Genomic DNA, 20,393 nt, shown 5'->3' on the forward strand with positions numbered 1-20,393 from the left:
CTGCTGATTCCTTTGGAATGTGTGCGCCTGATCGAATCTCAGGGGGTGGGGCGGTCATGATCAATAGTAGCCCCCTTTGAAGAGGGGCGAGTGCATACAGTAGTGGGCAATGAACTGTATCCTCAGGCTGAGGGATGACCAGCGGTCCGTGCAGACAATCAGGCTCAGAGGAAGGGGTCATAAAAGGAGGGGTATTCATGGAAGAAAGGGAGGTGTTGGTCAGGCGCGGGGTGTGATTCCCAGAGACAGAGTCATGTGGAAGGGGAGGTCATGACTTGTGCATGTGAGAGCGGGGGCAGCCAGGGTGCATGGGGGATGCTTGCAGGGTCAGGGAAGGGGCTGATGGTCGATCGCAAACAGAGAGACCATGGTACCTAAAATGGCTGTTGCATATATATGTGCATGGGTCTATGCTGGCGGGATAACACAGTCAGTGTTTTGCAATATCCATTCTGCTTACGACAAGAGGTACAGCGAACACAAATGAACGCCGCTTATGTACACATACATTGCTAATTTCAACAGTCGCCGCTTTTTTACATAAGCAAGTTCAACTCTATATAGTCGATACGATAGGCAGAATGCAATACATGTTAATTTACACTGGTTGGGTTCTTCATACAAGTCTAGAGATCGGCATAATACTTAGTCGGAGTCAATCAAGAAAAGAGGTTCCGAAACATTATAGAATCAAGTTCAGACTTTCTCTCCGGTGACATCAACATATAGTAAGAGTACTCTGATACCTTCGGGTCTTATCAGTGCTGTAAGAAACTTTTGGAAAACTAGATGCATGGGTGACCGATGAAACATTTTTAGAAAGCAATAAAAAATGGCTGAGGGAGGAGTTCAAGTTGATACAAGCAATTTGGTCAAGGGGGTGAGTAGAAAGTTCAGGAAGGGGGTTTTCGTCACAATGTCTTTTTAACAGAGTCCGTCTTCTTTTGTTGGCGCTGTTGAGCACCGGCGGTGGAGCTATAGGTCCAGCTCGGATTCATCCTTACACGTTGCAGGGTGCGATCAGTCCTCTGCTGTTAGATCACAGTCCTGTATCTTAACTCATGTTCTTAGGGGTGCCTCATGCTGGGCACCTGCGTGTCTTTCTTTTTCTGTGGCAAAACCTCATTCCATAGTCAAAAGGTCATGCGAAAAGGGTGATGTTGTTGAATAATCAAGGGAAGAGAGGGCGGAGTGGGATCAGATCTTTGAGCACATCAAGGGACCAAAAGGAGCAAAGGATAACAAGCAGGCAGGCCCATCGGTCGGGCTCAAAAAGGACGGGGACTTCAGGCACGAGTGGGGCAGCAAATCGAGGGCTTCAAGGCAGCCCTTTATTCCTTAATCTGCCGAGTTTGAGAGTGGTGCCTCGTCCCGCGTCTCGTTGCTCGGTGGCTCCACCTTTGGTCGCGGTCACACGTGCTTCATGATCTGTGGCCAGGCTGTGCGTCACGTCCAGCTCCTCTCCTCCGGTGATCGTATCTTTGAATGGGTACAAAATAAGTTTTAGAAAAACTGGCAGGAGAAGACATGTATACATCTCAATTCCGTCCCCAATCCTATGTAGGTGGGGGATAAGTTCATCGGTCACAGTCAGAAGTCATCACTTATGGAGTATGTAGGAGGGCATTACCATTGAATTCATAAACCTGTTTGGCGTTCATTCGTGACGTAGGTGGAGAGAAATTGGACCTTTATACACAGTGTATTATATCAAACTCAAAATCGAGTCCTTATGTAGAGACTCGCCCTTCCCTTTAACCCAAGTATCGACAATCTTACATTTCCCTTCGGGGTCGGCTAACTCTTGTAAGCAGGGGCGTTATCGTCATGAAGAAGGGGGAGGGGGCAGATGTAAAACATGCTTTTCTTGGGGAGCGACCATTAATCAAGGTCATCAATTTCGCTTTCGAGGGTAGATGACATGAAGCTGGGGTTAATCGGGGGAAACGGGGACGCTTTGGACAGGGAGCTGGGGTCAATCGGGAGAAACGGGGACGCTTTGGACAGGGAGCTGGGGTCGATCGGGAGAAGTGGGGTACTCTGGACATCCGCACTTAAGTGCAGAGGAGCGAAGTAATCTGTGCATTGGGAATTGCATTTTTAGCGAACCGAAAAACAGAAGGCCATTGACGTTATAGTCCCCCCATAAAAGGCCAGATTAGGGGACATCCGTCGTCTTACCTGTCCTTTCCTTCATTACCAACTTGGGTTCTATCGTTTTGCAGAAAAGGAGAGGTAGTAATATGGCGAGTCACAATCGTTTTAGTTCCTGTCAATTTTTCCAAACACCTTTGTGTTCGAGGAGACCCAATTAGGTGTTGTGCCGGGGGGCACAACGTTACCATACAAGGAAAGAGGGAACAGGGGGACTTTAGAGAGTGAGAGAGAGAGAGAGAGAGAGAGAGAGAGAGAGAGAGAGAGAGGGAGAGAGAGAGAGAGAGAAAGAGAGAGAGAGAGAGGGAGTGAGAGAGAGAGAGAGAGAGAGAGAGAGAGAGAGAGAGACCGCACTCTAAATGGTCCATTCGGTACACGTATGACATGGAGAGAGAAAGAGAGAGAGAGAGAGAGAGAGAGAGAGAGACGTGTACAATAATGGATCATTTAGTGCGCGCACAACACAGAACAACAGGGGTTAAGTAATACGGAGACACAGGCAGAGGGATGACGTAGATCCATGCATCACGTATACACAAACTCAGACGGGGAAGACAGTACATGTATTATGTACAAAAATCCAAGACAAAACATAGAACAGTGATTGGCCAAAATGATCTTTTCCTGTATGCTGCGCATCCTTAGCATCCTAAGCTCTTTTTACCCTTTTCTTCTCTTTTATTCGTCGGCTGTCTTTTTACTGGTGGCTTTGATTGTACACATTTACGCCTTTGGCAATTGGTCATGAACTAACCTGGTCGGGCTAATGCTCACGGTGGTATTTTCGAGTCATTTTAGTAAATGTGTTTCCAGGCTGAGACAACAGTTGGTGTCGATTGGAGAATAATGGGGCAGCTCTGAGTTTCTGGTTCATGAGGGTGTGGAAAGGATGTAGTAATTTCTAAACACTGACAACATTCCTAGTCCTCCAAACGGAGGGTACTAGAGTTTAAACCTCACCTCAGAATATTATTTTAAACTTTTCCCTATTTAGTTAAGTGTAGAATGCTTAATCATGAGTGCATATTATTTTTGGTTGTATTATTCGGGGTGCGTAGGCATCATAATCGAACGCCTTTTTCCCGTCTCTTCGTCCGTTAGATCACCTTTTTCTTCTTCCGTATTTTTAATCTATGTTCCAAAGTGACCTGCAGAAAGAGGGAAAAAGAAGGGGGGCGGGGGCAGCATTTAAAAACACATCAGCGCGCATAAACCCGAAAAGGCTTTTACTTACTACATACTCGGTCTATCTCCACGGAACGCAGTCCTTGCCAACTCGGCATTTAAGCCCAGATGGACCTTTTAGTGTGGGAGAGATGATTATCGGAAGCCGGTGGGTAGCATAGGTCACCCAAGTGTGGTATTATGGACCGTATGTAGGGAGGCCAGGTGGCACTCCTTCGGGGCGACTTAGGGGCATTTTAGCACAGTTTTCCTGATACAGGTAGCATACAAAGTATAGGCTGAATTCCAGGGTCTTTTAGCGGTTGCTTTAGGCTGTACAAAAATGTGCAAAGTACATACAACAAAATCCTGGATCATTCATATTTGCAATATTTCTGCGTATTATACTTTTTAACCCTTAACTAATCGAGCTGAGCCATTTCACCTGTATTTTAGTTATATCGGAAACAGTGATCATTTATTCGAAACGTACCAATTTATACGTGACAACTACGTACGTTTTTTCCAAAAAATCTTTAATAAAAATGTCGGTGCATAAATACGGGCCTACAACCCTGTGGGCCGGCCAGAACTGTACATGTGGGGATACTTATTAGTGGAAAACCTAATGGAGTCGGTGATCATTGATTTGATAATGAAAGTGCGACAAGTGCAATAAAATCATATCGAAATTTTAGTGTGAGCGAGTATCATAAGTGTCGAAATTCAAACTTTCAATAATCATGATGCGCCAAACTTAACAACAATTCATTGTCCGAATGTTCAATCAGCACCCATCTCACTTCAATTCATTGTCCGAACACATAATCAGTGCCCATCCCATACTGTACATTGTTTTTAAAAACTGTATGCATATTTCATGACACCAAAGTTGAGCAATCGGGGTACAACAAGGAGTTGAAAGTTTCATTTATACCAGCGCCATTTTGGGTGCAGCCAGGCAGATCCAGGCATAGTCAAAATTTCCACCAGCTCGTGGTTGGCCCAGAACCTCTTTCGGCAGTCCAAAAAGTTCTGTTAAAGGGCAACAGAAAGGGATCGGCAGTATGAACCATCAGTCAAAAAGGGGGAGGGAGGCAACAATTTTCCCTACCGGGTCATACTGGGTTTTTCACCGGAACTGTTCCGAACTGTAGTCTGCAGGATTTTAGTCATTCAAATCGAGGCTGGCGTCAGCATGGGAGCGCCGACGTCCTGCGGCTACATTTCCATCGTTCCGTGGGCAATCATGGCAGTCATCCCCCATCGGGGGTATCTGCGGGAGTCGGGGACTCCCGCGGCTCCTCTAGAATCTTCAAGGTCGAGGAGAACTTTTATGATGGTGGAATCAACAAGCAACCGGGCCATTCCTTCATGCTGGGCCCGCTCTTGCAAGGTCGACCGCCATTTTGAGAGTTCGGCAGCTACCGTCAATCGCGGGGTCAAATGAGCAGACGGGCTCCAACCTGCCGGGTCGAGGTGTTGCAGCATCGCTACAGTGGATAAACCCTTTGCCGGGTGCGTGGAGCGTCGCTGCACCGTAAGAGTGGACGAACCCTTTGCCGGGTGCGAGGAGCGTTGAGGGTGCAGCTGGGGAGCCTCCACCTGGGGAGGTGGGAGAGGCTCGTTCGCGCCGCCTCTCCCTCCCGGTGCACCCCACGGCGTCTCGCTTGACATTTGTTATGGCCGGACCAGGCGATGAGGACGAGGGGGGGGGGTCGGAGGCATGTGCAAGACATCCCCCCCCCCAGTGTTGTCGCAGCCATTATTGAAGAAGTGGCGCCTAGTACGTTTCGGGCCGGGCCTCCGGTTAATGGCGGCCGGACGCTCTTCGCCCTGGCCCCAGGAACGGGTCCCTTGGTTCATCCGGGGGGGACAGGCCTTGGCGTGTGGCGCCGCCTTCGGGCTATTCGCGTAGTGGTCCTTTCACCCCACCGCCCCTGACGGTTTTTGTAGACTTTAAAACGCCCAAAAACTACCAGAAAGTAGCCCAAAGTAGCCCAACATTGCTACTTTGGGGAAGGAAGGGCTGGAACGGCGTCAGGCAGACGGCGAAATGCATTGTGGGTTTTCGTTTGCCATTGCAGCCGTTTGTCATGTAAATAGTTGCTTAAATGTTTTTTTTTGTTTGTTAAAAATAAAACGTTTTCGCCTGTTACTTCGCTATAGTGTTGTATATTTTCTATTATTCGCTAAGGTTTGTCGTTAATTGGGCGGGGTGGGTGGCGAAGCCAAGCTGTCTCGAAGTCATAGCGTTAAGTTCGGCTTTCCTCACCAGTTTCATATTTCCTGAGGGGTTGTTCCCTATGTTTCCATTTCAGCGAGGTTGAAAAGAGATCTCATCAGCGGCCTACTGATTTCACTCCATTCCTTTTCTTTTCCCTAACGATTTTTATATATTTTTTTTCTTTTATTTGCTAGCACGATACAGCGGTTAATCCGTATTTTTATATTTGTCCTTTTGTATTAGGGGTACCCTCCTGGTCGAGCCAGATGACCTACCTCCAATAAATGGTCCGGGTGGAACTGGTTTATCAATCAGTGGGGAGTAGATAGGCATGACAGATTACAACGGGGGACAAAGGTCCGCATTACCTACCCTTCCTTACTTGCAAAGACTAGACAGAACATTTCTATTCCACGTTATTTGCAAACAGAGAATGCCTCAAAAGAACTATTGCTTGAACAATAAATGTCCAGACAATCAATCAATCAGTGGGGAGAAAAAACAGGCATGACGGATTACAACGGGGACAAAAGTCTGCATTACCTATCCTTCACTATCTGCAAAGGGAGGCAGAATATTCCTATTCTTCCCCGTTTGTAGACAGGGAATATCTCAAAGAGCAATAATCGATAAAAATCGATAACAAACAATCAAATGCGGAGAAAAGATAGGCATGACGGATTACAACGGGGACAAAAGTCTGCATTACCTACCCTTCACTATCTGCAAAGGGAGACAGAATATTCCTATTCTTCCCCATTTGCAGACAGCGAATGTCTCAAAGAGCAACAGAGCAACCAATCAATCAGTGGGGAGAAAAATAGGCATGAAGGATTACAACGGGGGACAAAAGTCCGCATTACCTATCCTTCACTATTTGCAAAGAGAGAGGAACGTTCCTATTCGTCGCTGTTTGCAAACAGAGAATGTCTCCAAGAGAACCAATACTTCAAGTAGCAACCGAGGCTAAATGAACCAATCAATGAACAATACCAGTATTTTAAATACTGTTTCCAAAACAATCAATCAATCAATCAGATGGAGAAGCCATCCTACCAATCAGACGTAAAGACGTCCTACTTAACCTTACCCGGACCGGACCATGTGGGCAATTCTTCGCCTTCCTTTTTCCAGCGCCTCTTTTCTCCATGTTTTTATCGCAGCATTCCTGTGGGTTTCCAGTCAGGACAGTAGGTCACTTGAGAGAGGTCCGTTCAGAATCGGTGAAGTTCATTCAATCGGCAGCCGGACGAGGGCCCTCTCAAGGCAGGTATACTCCAATCGTTTAGATGTTCACCCCATCGTCTGGACCTCTCTTACCGGACCTTATGTCGCTGATGGCCCCCTCGTTAGGGCGCCAATTGTGGAAAAGTCAGCCCATAACACACCTGAAGCCCAGGCTGCTGGCGCAGGACGCCTCTTAGTTCCCATCTTGAACGATTACCAAATAAAGAGACGGGCGCTGGAAGCAGGAATACAAGAATAGAGTTTTATTTCTCATGAGGAGAGCCTGTCATTTCGGACACTCGCATAGTGTCTTCAGGAGGTGCTCTAAAAAGTTTCTCTGAGGCTTTGTCTTTTATACACAGGTTTATGGCACACAGACATTCTTCACTACAATCAAGACATTGTGAAGTATGAAGATATTCCAACACGTGGCTACAGTAGGGGCCCTGATCCTCCATACAATAGGAGGGGGCTGTCACGCAGCTGAGTGTTCTGCTGATTCCTTTGGAATGTGTGCGCCTGATCGAATCTCAGGGGGTGGGGCGGTCATGATCAATAGTAGCCCCCTTTGAAGAGGGGCGAGTGCATACAGTAGTGGGCAATGAACTGTATCCTCAGGCTGAGGGATGACCAGCGGTCCGTGCAGACAATCAGGCTCAGAGGAAGGGGTCATAAAAGGAGGGGTATTCATGGAAGAAAGGGAGGTGTTGGTCAGGCGCGGGGTGTGATTCCCAGAGACAGAGTCATGTGGAAGGGGAGGTCATGACTTGTGCATGTGAGAGCGGGGGCAGCCAAGGTGCATGGGGGATGCTTGCAGGGTCAGGGAAGGGGCTGATGGTCGATCGCAAACAGAGAGACCATGGTACCTAAAATGGCTGTTGCATATATATGTGCATGGGTCTATGCTGGCGGGATAACACAGTCAGTGTTTTGCAATATCCATTCTGCTTACGACAAGAGGTACAGCGAACACAAATAAACGCCGCTTATGTACACATACATTGCTAATTTCAACATGTGTATGTGTGGCTCTGTGTGTGTGGCTCTGTGTGTGTGTGTGTGTGGCTGTGTGTGTGTGTGTGTGTGTGTGTGTGTGTGTGTGGCTCTGTGTATGGCTGTGTGTGTATCTGTGTGTGGCTCTGTGTGTGTGTGGCTGTGTGTGTGTGTGTGGCTCTGTGTGTGTGTGTGGCTCTGTGTGCGTGACTCTGTGTGTGTGTGGCTCTGTGTGTGGGTGCAAATGCAATAGGTCTCGCATTTTCTGGTTGTGCTCGTTTTTCTTGCCTCTGTTCCCTGGTTGTGCTCGCTTTTCTTGCCTCTTCCCCCTGGTTGTGCTCATTTTTCTTGCCTCTTTTCCCTGGTTGTGCTAGTTTTTCTTGCCTTTGTTCCCTGATTGTGCTCGTTTTCTTGCCTCTGTTCCCTGAATGTGCTTTTTTTTCTTGCCTCTGTTCCCTGGTTGTGCTCGCTTTTCTTGCTTCTGTTCCCTGGTTGTGCTCTTTTTTCTTGCCTCTGTTCCCTGGTTGTGCTCGCTTTTCTTGCCTCGGGTCCCTGATTGTGATATTTCTTGCCTCAGTTCCCTGGTTGTGCTTGTTCTTCTTGCCTCTGTTCCCTAGTTGTGCCCTTTTTTCTTGCCTCTGTTCCCTGGTTGTGCTCGCTTTTCTTGCCTTTTGCCCCCTCGTTGTGCTAATTTTTCTTGCCTCTGTTCCCTGATTGTGCTAGTTTTTCTTGCCTGTTCCCTCATTGTGCTCGCTATTCTTGTCTCTGCCCCCCTGATTGCGCTTGTTTATCTTGCCTCTGCCCCCCTGATTGTGCTCGTTTTTTCTTGCCTCTGTTCCCTGATTGTGACCTGGAACACCCTCCCAACCCACATACGGCAGACCCAAAACCTACTCGCCTTCAGAGGACTCCTCAAGACCTGGCTCTTCGAGCAGCAGCAGCACCCCTTCCCTCAGCACCTTGAGACCCTCACAGATGAGTAGCGTGCTCTACAAGTACTCTGATTGATTGATTGATTGAGGCTCTCCAGACCCCTGCAGGCACTTCTGGCCGCCGGCACTGCTCCTACTACAGGCACTATTAGCCAGACACCCTGCCACTGGCTTTACTCCACCCCCACCACGTGGACCTGCTTATTTACTACAGAGTTCCGCAGGCTAGGCCGACCCGTTCTCACACACACACTGCCTTGCCGTTTAGTGCTAAAAGCAGCGTGCCTCTGCTGTGGCGTTTGCCGACCCCCGTTGTGGAGAGCAGTGGGTAGTGTATGAATGTATTACGGACGCAGGCTTATTTTGGGTGGAAAAGTAATCCCCAGTATTTTTTTCCCATGTGTATATTCACTCCGTCTTGACAGCGAGCTACACCACATGCCGTGTGTTTTTCTTACCCGTGTCTGCCCCCTAGCCTTGTCTTACTGCACCAGTCCCGTTGGCCTTCTTCTGCACTCTTAATGTTAGTCCGCACCCCCAGTTTATTTAGCCTGATTGTTTTCACCAGCCCCCCTCTCAAGGATAGGTAATGCAGACAAAAGTCTGCATTACCTATCCTTCACTATCTGCAAAGGGAGGCAGAATATTCCTATTCTTCCCCGTTTGTAGACAGGGAATATCTCAAAGAGCAATAATCGATAAAAATCGATAACAAACAATCAAATGCGGAGAAAAGATAGGCATGACGGATTACAACGGGGACAAAAGTCTGCATTACCTACCCTTCACTATCTGCAAAGGGAGACAGAATATTCCTATTCTTCCCCATTTGCAGACAGCGAATGTCTCAAAGAGCAACAGAGCAACCAATCAATCAGTGGGGAGAAAAATAGGCATGACGGATTACAACGGGGGACAAAAGTCCGCATTACCTATCCTTCACTATTTGCAAAGAGAGAGGAACGTTCCTATTCGTCGCTGTTTGCAAACAGAGAATGTCTCCAAGAGAACCAATACTTCAAGTAGCAACCGAGGCTAAATGAACCAATCAATGAACAATACCAGTATTTTAAATACTGTTTCCAAAACAATCAATCAATCAATCAGATGGAGAAGCCATCCTACCAATCAGACGTAAAGACGTCCTACTTAACCTTACCCGGACCGGACCATGTGGGCAATTCTTCGCCTTCCTTTTTCCAGCGCCTCTTTTCTCCATGTTTTTATCGCAGCATTCCTGTGGGTTTCCAGTCAGGACAGTAGGTCACTTGAGAGAGGTCCGTTCAGAATCGGTGAAGTTCATTCAATCGGCAGCCGGATGAGGGCCCTCTCAAGGCAGGTATACTCCAATCGTTTAGATGTTCACCCCATCGTCTGGACCTCTCTTACCGGACCTTATGTCGCTGATGGCCCCCTCGTTAGGGCGCCAATTGTGGAAAAGTCAGCCCATAACACACCTGAAGCCCAGGCTGCTGGCGCAGGACGCCTCTTAGTTCCCATCTTGAACGATTACCAAATAAAGAGACGGGCGCTGGAAGCAGGAATACAAGAATAGAGTTTTATTTCTCATGAGGAGAGCCTGTCATTTCGGACACTCGCATAGTGTCTTCAGGAGGTGCTCTAAAAAGTTTCTCTGAGGCTTTGTCTTTTATACACAGGTTTATGGCACACAGACATTCTTCACTACAATCAAGACATTGTGAAGTATGAAGATATTCCAACACGTGGCTACAGTAGGGGCCCTGATCCTCCATACAATAGGAGGGGGCTGTCACGCAGCTGAGTGTTCTGCTGATTCCTTTGGAATGTGTGCGCCTGATCGAATCTCAGGGGGTGGGGCGGTCATGATCAATAGTAGCCCCCTTTGAAGAGGGGCGAGTGCATACAGTAGTGGGCAATGAACTGTATCCTCAGGCTGAGGGATGACCAGCGGTCCGTGCAGACAATCAGGCTCAGAGGAAGGGGTCATAAAAGGAGGGGTATTCATGGAAGAAAGGGAGGTGTTGGTCAGGCGCGGGGTGTGATTCCCAGAGACAGAGTCATGTGGAAGGGGAGGTCATGACTTGTGCATGTGAGAGCGGGGGCAGCCAAGGTGCATGGGGGATGCTTGCAGGGTCAGGGAAGGGGCTGATGGTCGATCGCAAACAGAGAGACCATGGTACCTAAAATGGCTGTTGCATATATATGTGCATGGGTCTATGCTGGCGGGATAACACAGTCAGTGTTTTGCAATATCCATTCTGCTTACGACAAGAGGTACAGCGAACACAAATGAACGCCGCTTATGTACACATACATTGCTAATTTCAACATGTGTATGTGTGGCTCTGTGTGTGTGGCTCTGTGTGTGTGTGTGTGTGGCTGTGTGTGTGTGTGTGTGTGTGTGTGTGGCTCTGTGTATGGCTGTGTGTGTATCTGTGTGTGGCTCTGTGTGTGTGTGGCTGTGTGTGTGTGTGTGGCTCTGTGTGTGTGTGTGGCTCTGTGTGCGTGACTCTGTGTGTGTGTGTGGCTCTGTGTGTGGGTGCAAATGCAATAGGTCTCGCATTTTCTGGTTGTGCTCGTTTTTCTTGCCTCTGTTCCCTGGTTGTGCTCGCTTTTCTTGCCTCTTCCCCCTGGTTGTGCTCATTTTTCTTGCCTCTTTTCCCTGGTTGTGCTAGTTTTTCTTGCCTTTGTTCCCTGATTGTGCTCGTTTTCTTGCCTCTGTTCCCTGAATGTGCTTTTTTTTCTTGCCTCTGTTCCCTGGTTGTGCTCGCTTTTCTTGCTTCTGTTCCCTGGTTGTGCTCTTTTTTCTTGCCTCTGTTCCCTGGTTGTGCTCGCTTTTCTTGCCTCGGGTCCCTGATTGTGATATTTCTTGCCTCAGTTCCCTGGTTGTGCTTGTTCTTCTTGCCTCTGTTCCCTAGTTGTGCCCTTTTTTCTTGCCTCTGTTCCCTGGTTGTGCTCGCTTTTCTTGCCTTTTGCCCCCTCGTTGTGCTAATTTTTCTTGCCTCTGTTCCCTGATTGTGCTAGTTTTTCTTGCCTGTTCCCTCATTGTGCTCGCTATTCTTGTCTCTGCCCCCCTGATTGCGCTTGTTTATCTTGCCTCTGCCCCCCTGATTGTGCTAGTTTTTTCTTGCCTCTGTTCCCTGATTGTGACCTGGAACACCCTCCCAACCCACATACGGCAGACCCAAAACCTACTCGCCTTCAGAGGACTCCTCAAGACCTGGCTCTTCGAGCAGCAGCAGCACCCCTTCCCTCAGCACCTTGAGACCCTCACAGATGAGTAGCGTGCTCTACAAGTACTCTGATTGATTGATTGATTGAGGCTCTCCAGACCCCTGCAGGCACTTCTGGCCGCCGGCACTGCTCCTACTACAGGCACTATTAGCCAGACACCCTGCCACTGGCTTTACTCCACCCCCACCACGTGGACCTGCTTATTTACTACAGAGTTCCGCAGGCTAGGCCGACCCGTTCTCACACACACACTGCCTTGCTGTTTAGTGCTAAAAGCAGCGTGCCTCTGCTGTGGCGTTTGCCGACCCCCGTTGTGGAGAGCAGTGGGTAGTGTATGAATGTATTACGAACGCAGGCTTATTTTGGGTGGAAAAGTAATCCCCAGTATTTTTTTCCCATGTGTATATTCACTCCGTCTTGACAGCGAGCTACACCACATGCCGTGTGTTTTTCTTACCCGTGTCTGCCCCCTAGCCTTGTCTTACTGCACCAGTCCCGTTGGCCTTCTTCTGCACTCTTAATGTTAGTCCGCACCCCCAGTTTATTTAGCCTGATTGTTTTCACCAGCCCCCCTCTCAATTCTCTCTCCCCACCTCAATGTCCCCCTTTTGTGCAAGACAGCCCTTCTCGGGGGGGATTGTGACCTGGCGAGCCCAGTTTCAATCATGGCATGTGTAACCGAAAATTTCACAATTTAAGGGTCGATATATTGATTAATTTAATGGTCTGTGTAATACATGTTTTGTGCAACTCTTAAAAACGGTAAACATTTGGTATCTAATCCCTTTGTTGATTCTTAGCAGTCAGTCAGTAATATCTTTATTTCGGTTAATTTGAGCTTAAAAGTACAACTAAAATTACATACAATTCATTTACTTTTAAAATCGATTGCAAACAATGGAGCAAGGGTGGATACATAAAAAAACATGGTTGGGTAAAACCTACACGGGTATGGCCTATCACAAATATGTAGTATAATCTATTCGAGTAGTTCCGCATGTGAAAGAATATAATCATGTAAAACAGTTGATTGGTCTTAGCTGGAGACAGTTTTGACAATACAAAGTGCATGTACGTCTATGCGAGATATAAAACAAATAACAAAACTAGGTATAGAAGATCAGCACTTCACTTCAATTACTTTAGAGCGTGTGTGTGTGTGTATGGCTCTGTGTGTGTGTGGGTGGGGGGGCTCTGTGTGTGTGTGTGGCTCTGTGTGTGGGGTTCTGTGTGGGTGTGTGTGTGTGTGTGTGTGGGTGCAAATGCAATAGGTCTCGCATTTGCGAGAGATTAAGCTATTACCCTCTACTACTCTCTAATGCTTACCTATTGCCATTGTAAATGACAATACCATATATTTATCGGTATAAAAAAAAACAATAAATGAAAACAAAGACGAGACCATTGCATTGTAAATGCTGGTTTCTCGCAAGTCACAAGTACTGACAATTGCAACTCACAGAACACTTTAGTACATTGCTTTTTCTTTTTCCTTCATAACACCTACCATTTTGAGTGGCCATTTTGAGTGACGCAGACTTACCGGCCCCAATGTCTAATAATAATTAGGGTTCACGTTTATGATATTGCCATCAGCATTTATCCATATGTATTTGCTTGCTCGTCACATCTATATTTGGCATAAAAAACTTTGGTGCTACGGTTGAGTTTTTAACTAAGTAAGCTCCCCCACACCCTGCTTCCGTGCTTCCACCGCTGGACATGAAAGATAAAATCCTCTTTCTTTTTGATGCGGGTTCATGAACCCTTCTAGAAATTTGCAAGTTAGCACACTCATTTTAGGAGCCAATTAACTACGGGCGCATGATCTTCGGCTAAATTTGCGGTTCAGCTGCACAAACATGCCCTTAATTAGATGCAGGGCCGGACTGGGACCCAAAACTGGCTGTGGCAAAGTGCTTGGCCAGCCCCTAGGGGTTTGGGGGTGCGGCCGAGCTGTTTACCATGGCCGGTTCCTGCCGATTTCGTTACAGCGGCCAATATTGCAGGGGCTCAAAACCGGCCCCCCACACTGTTGTCAGCCCCTCCCCCCCCGGAAATGCCAGGTGCCTGCTATGGCCAGTCTGGCCCTGATTGGATGTCTCCTTAGTTTCATGCATGCTGCCATAAAAGGCATGAATCTTTGGACTTTATACATATTCTCCTCTTTGCGTAATTCACTGTGTGAACAAATTACCCCTTACATCCGTGTGTTTCAAGGTTTGCAGTGTTGGCAGCACTCCACGTTCTAAACTAAACCATCCTTTGAGACGCACAAATTTAATGTCCATCGACACCACACATTTGTATTCAATTTTGTTATGTCACCATGCATTGCATCTATTACAAACCGCAAGGGGATTTGGGATGTTAGAAGCCCACAGGGGCATAACAGCGAGAATTTTCCCATACGATTATCAATGTGGATGAATTGTTTGCATATATGGTGGCTGTACTGGTCATTCACTATGTAAATTATGGATATGTTTGATTTTGCACCTGCATTTGATATAATTTTTGCTGTATTACACCTTGTATTTTTATTTAGTACCTAACTATTATTATAGTAATGCTAAATTCGTTCTTTTTGTATGGCTATACAAAAACTTTATTGAGACTTTATAGCGTTTGGCAACATCACTTCAATATGTCTGCCAAAAAATGCTGAGCGTAGAGACACAGTAGTCCTACTTCTACTATTACAGGTTTGCACTATATGTATTGCCATTTTGTAAACCGTTCCCTTACCCGTGACCAAGGTGCTCAGGCACTGAAACGCGTTGGGCGTTTACTTGCTGCATGGCTAATTAAACTTCACGCTTCAAGAATATTTGGGCTCGGGAGGAGCCTAGCTCGCGACCGAGATGGCCGCGCTTTAGCTCGGCTCCGTTCGCCCGCCTGTGTTTTTCACATTTATCCTGCATTTATCCTGCCCCGGGAAGCCCTCCTTGCTGTGTGGTACTATTCCGACGCTCTGCAGGCACTTACCACTTGTTCCAGTTGTCCCGGCTGCTGTGGGTCCGGTGCAGTGCTCCCGACCGTTCCCGGGACTCGAGAGCGGACTGGCCTGGTTCTTCGTCCCGGCTCCTGGGCCGGATGCAGCCTGCGGGCTTGCCCTTCGGGGCACGCTGGAGGTGATTGGAGGGCCGCTGTTCGTGTGAGCCGGAGGTTCCTGGCTGAGAGACTCCTGTGTGGCAGCAGCCTGGGATGGTGACGCTGCCCTTCATTATTGGGGTTCCTCGTGTGTTCAGCTTCCTCCCCCTTTGTTCTCCGGTCCGGCCATTTTGTTCTTTGCCGCCCGGACTCGGAGAACGGGACTGGCGACATTGGGGGGCCGGCGAATCCCCTTCTTCTGGTGGCCCCCCTTCCTGTCCGGGGTGTTCTTCTGCCTGTCGGCGGGACTTCTTCTGCTTGACTGCCGCCCCGGCGGAGGTTGTTGGCCGCGCGGCCTGTGCGGGCTCTCAAGATGGCGACCAACCCCAATTGTTTGGGCCGGGCCCGGACGAGCACTGGGGGCCCGCCGCAAGGCCCGGGTGTCGGGTACTGTAAATGTTTTCCTGCACTTAAGGGGATCTTGAACGTCCTGCTATCCTGGCGGCTCTCGGTGGCCGCGCCACTCCTGGCTCTGGAGACGGTTCCTCACTGCGGGCCTCCCGGGCCCCCGCGACCGGATGAGGCATTGATATCGCGGGGTGTGGCTGGTACTCTCCTGGCGGCCTCTGCCCTGGCTGCCGCCCCGGAGGTGCGCAACCTGACGGCGCCTTCTCCTCCTGTGCTGCCTCCTCTGCCCTTGGCCCGGGAGCTGGATTTTGTTTTGCCGGACTTTCATGATTCTCCTGGTCCCTCTCAATCACCACTGCCCGATGACGTCTCCTGTGCCGGCCCGGATGGGTCGGTTTTTCTGGATCTATCCTTGGAACTGTACCTGCATCGTTTGCTACATTCTGTGATTTTCCTGGATCTTCCGTGCTTTTCTTCCTGTGACTTTTTTGGACTGCCGTTGGGCTCTCCTGCTGCCTGCCTTCTGTTCTTTCTGGCAGGGTCCTCGTTGGATCGGACCCTTACTGCTTTGGATAAAACGGGTCAGGGCTGATGAAACCTGGCTCTTATATGCGGTAGCTCATGAACGGTTTGGATGATCTTTGTGTCCTGATATGGTTCTGTGTAACTGGTTAGTGCTCCTGGACTTTGACCTGATACTCTTTGGCTTCCCGAGGACTTGGACCTTTAACCCGGGCGGGTGGATGGGTGCGTTTACTCCTGTCTTTGGCCCTCCCCCGTGTGTATGTTTGTATGTCTTTACTCCCTTCTTTCCTTCCCTTCCTTCCCCCCCCCCCTTTTTTGTCTTTTAATTCTAACTTTCCTTGCTCTACTAAATTTCGGGTTCTATTTAGGGCGACAGGCACGCTGCGGGGGGGTAGGCCGTAGCCTTCTGCAGGGGTGCAGGGTGGGCTTAGGGGTGGGTGGGGGGGGTCTGTTTGTGTCGGGGGGTCTTTTTCCCCCCTTAGTTTCCTTTTTTTGTTCTATGGCTCTTGTGTATCCACTTTTTCGGGACTCTGTCACCTCGTATCTCCCCCGGGGGTTTTCTGTCCTTCTTCCGGTGTGTGGCTGATTGTGGTTCGCTGCCTCTTCTGGTATCGTGTTTCTGTTCCATCGCATGCCGGTTTTTTTGTCCTGTTTTTCCCCCTGGGGGTGCATGGTCTGGCGGGTGTTCCTTTTGTTGTCCTTTTCTCCCTCCTTCCCTTCCTCCTTTATGGAGGTGTCCTTTTTCCGTTGGGGTGCGTATTGCTTAGTCTTTGTGCTGGGGCTTTTTGAATACGTCTTCTTTGTTCGGGTAGGGGCGGAGGTGGGTGTGCGCGATTGATTGTTGCCACTGTTGCTGTTTGATGATCTGATTCTGTTTTTATCCTTTGCTAGATTTGATTATATGGCTTCATTTTCTTACGTTGTGTTTATAAAATGGCGGCTTGCCGCGGTCCCTCCCTTGTATTCTCATATACGGCCCGTTATTCCTTTGGTCCCCTCCCCGTGCTAGAAAACTTAACCTTTCTTATCCTGCTCTTGCTGAACGCTCGATTGTTTTATTGCTTCACCAGTGCTCCTGATGTTAAATCCTGTGCAGATCTTCTTTTTGTATGCTGGTTATTTGACCATTCTGTTTCTGGCCAGCCCGTGGGGTTGTAGGCCAGTATTTGTGAGCTTCCATTGTTCAATAAAGGTTTTCAAAAAAAAAAAAAAAAAAAAAAAAAAAAGAATATTTGGGCTCAAGTGGATTTTGTACCTACAGTACGGAGAAATCGTGTTGAGTGTTTATGGAGGGTCACGACCTCACCTTGAGCCCGGTTTGGGCGAAAAATAATCAACTATATATATATTCACTGAAAAAACCATAGGTTATAGACCATATATAGTTAGGAATTTGCATTTACAAAACCTTGAAAATTCACTGAAAAAACCATAGGTTAGAGACCATATATAGTTAGCTGGACATTTTATTGATATAAAACCAATGAAATTCCATATATAGTTAGTTGCACTAACTATATATTTCGCGCATCCGCAATCCAATGCTGATGATGTCACATATTACATCATTCATGACATGGTCAGTGACATCACGGATGACATCACTGATGAAATCTCAAATGACATCACTGATGACATCATCCAGTGTCTGTGTGTTTTTTTAAAGTTTAAATATGTTTTACATATTGAAGAATGAGTGGATGTATAAGAGTATGGATGAAGGATTTGATTGTATAAGTGAGTAAGTATGTGTTAGTATATCTGTGAAAATGTAAGCTGTTCTGTGTTTAACTGTGTTTAACTGTATAGATGAAGAAATGAAAGTGTGATTGATTCTTTACAGGACTGACTAGGTGTGTGAGTAACTCCATGGATGAGTGGCAGTGTGTGAGTGTCTGCATAGGTGTATGAGTACATATGATAGTGTTGTAATGATGAGTGACTGTATGTACGAGTGATTGTATGGGTGAATGAGTGAATGTGTGTGTGGACGTAGGAATCAGTGAGTGCGTATGTAGTAAATGGTATTCGTGTGTCAATGGTTTCAAAAATGATACTCTGTATTTTACACTAGGTGTAACAGAGGTTATATTAGAGTGTAAGGAGGTGCATTGTATTATCACATGAAGTATATCATCAGTGGTGTGATCATTGATGTTAAATGAGATGTCATCAGTGATGTCATCAGTGATGTCATTTGAGATGTCATCAGTGATGTCATCAGTGATGTCACTGACCATGTCATGAATGATGTAATATGTGACATCATCAGCATTGGATTGCGGATGCGCGAAATATATAGTTAGTGCAACTAACTATATATGGAATTTCATTGGTTTTATATCAATAAAATGTCCAGCTAACTATATATGGTCTCTAACCTATGGTTTTTTCAGTGAATTTTCAAGGTTTTGTAAATGCAAATTCCTAACTATATATGGTCTATAACCTATGGTTTTTTCAGTGAATTTCATTGGTTTTTTAAAAGCTAATATCTATAGCTGTAAAATATATTCTTTATTACGTGACGTATCACGTAGCCACGTGAGACGCCTCATGACGCGTCGCATAACCGTGACGTATCGGCTCTGCAGCGCAAACAAAACCCGTAACGTAAGCGCGCCGGAGCACGCTTACAGATATATATATTTTTTTTAACCTTAATTAGACAAAATCCACACGTGCACATATCTTGAGGCCTTGCAAAGGCACATCAAACAAACAGTCCCTACAATGTTGCCAAGTTTGGTGGAAATCTATTCCCTTAAATTTTTTTTTACTGTTTCTCTTGGTTTTCCCCTTGTTACGCTTACCGGGACGCTACCCGGTACGCGACCCGGACGCTCCAAAAACACAAGATGGCGGACTCCCGTTACGCTGCCGGTTAGCTGCCCGGTTCGCGTACCGGGAAGCGCCTCTACCGCGAAAAATCGCAAATTTTTTTTTTTTTTTGCCCCGCGGGGCTCTTTAATAGCCCCCTCATCAATCCTAGGGGGTCAGGAGGGGTCTACCTTACCCCCTTTCCTTCATTTCCCCCTTTTTTTTTCACCTCTTGTCTCGCGATCCTACCGAGAGACAAGATGGCGGCCGCTCCGGACTGTTTACAATGTTGACAGCCAATCAGCTTCTCCTCAGACTCCCGTTACGCTGCCGGTTAGCTGCCCGGTTAGCTGCCCGGTTCGCGTACCGGGACGCGCCTCTACGGCGAAAAATCGCAAATTTTTTATTTTTTTATTTTTTGCCCCGCGGGGCACTTTAATATCTCCCTCATCAATCCTAGGGGGTCAGGAGGGGTCTACCGTGCCCCCTTTCCTTCATTTCCCCCTTCGTTTTTCACCACATCTTGTCTCTCGATCCTACCGAGAGACAAGATGGCGGCCGCTCCGGACTGTTTAGAATGTTGACAGACACCGGAGAGCCAATCAGCTTCGCTTCGCGAAGTTCCGTTACGCGTCCGGTACGCGAACCGGGGCACTAACCGGAGCGCTGTCACAGATATATATATTTTTTTAAACGTTAATTTCTCAAAATCCACTGGAGCACATATATTGAGACATAGCAAAGGCACGTCGGGCAAACCATATCTACAATTTTGCCAAGTTTCGTGTAAATCCATTCAGCCGTTCGAGCTAAAAGTGAGTCCAACCGCCCTATGGAAAAATGGATGGGAAAAACGCGTTTTGGGACCCCCCTTTTTTCTCGGCCCCCCCTTGACGAAACCCCCCCCAATTGTCAGGGGCTGCTCAGAAACAAAATGTGCCATTTTCCTGAAATTTTCAGCCAATTCCGTCCACAAACGCCAAAGTTATTCGACATAGAATTTTCAGAAATCCCATAGGAAAAAAATCATAACTATATATACCTACTGGCGATATATATATATATACATCTTTCTCATAGGCTTAGAGTCAGAAGGTAGCATGTTAGTCCTCCAATAACCAAGTTCGGCATTATTGTGTGCCCTAATGGGCTGCATGAGATTTCCACGTTGACTTGTGGGAATTGGAGTCCTTTTTAGTCCTGTATGGATGCTTCCTTAATACGTGCTGAATAAAGGCTCTCACATGAGCCCCAGAAGTCGCTATTGCCCTTAAATGCATGCTTACACCCCACGTCAAAAACTTGCATATCATGTGTTCCGTGGCCCCCCTATTTTCTCGGGGTGGTGCAGTCCAGCGGCAGGACTGCTGCTAAAACATCAAGCTCGTTGGGGAGGTGTCCACAAAGTGAGCCACACTTGAGTGTAAGTAGCTTTTCCACATCAGCTTTATTTGGTATAGGCAAAACGCGCCTACTGGTGATTAGAAGCACCTGACACCTCCTGATGCGTTTCGATAGAGCTTCTTCCTCATAGGCTTAGAGTCAGAAGGTAGCATCTTAGTCCTCCAATAACCAAGTTCAGAGTTATCGTGTGTCCCAATGGGCTGCATGAGATTTCCACGTTGACTTGTGGG

This window comes from Lissotriton helveticus, chromosome 3_2 (genome assembly GCF_964261635.1).
Source record: "Lissotriton helveticus chromosome 3_2, aLisHel1.1, whole genome shotgun sequence".
Classification (NCBI taxonomy): Eukaryota; Metazoa; Chordata; class Amphibia; order Caudata; family Salamandridae; genus Lissotriton; species Lissotriton helveticus.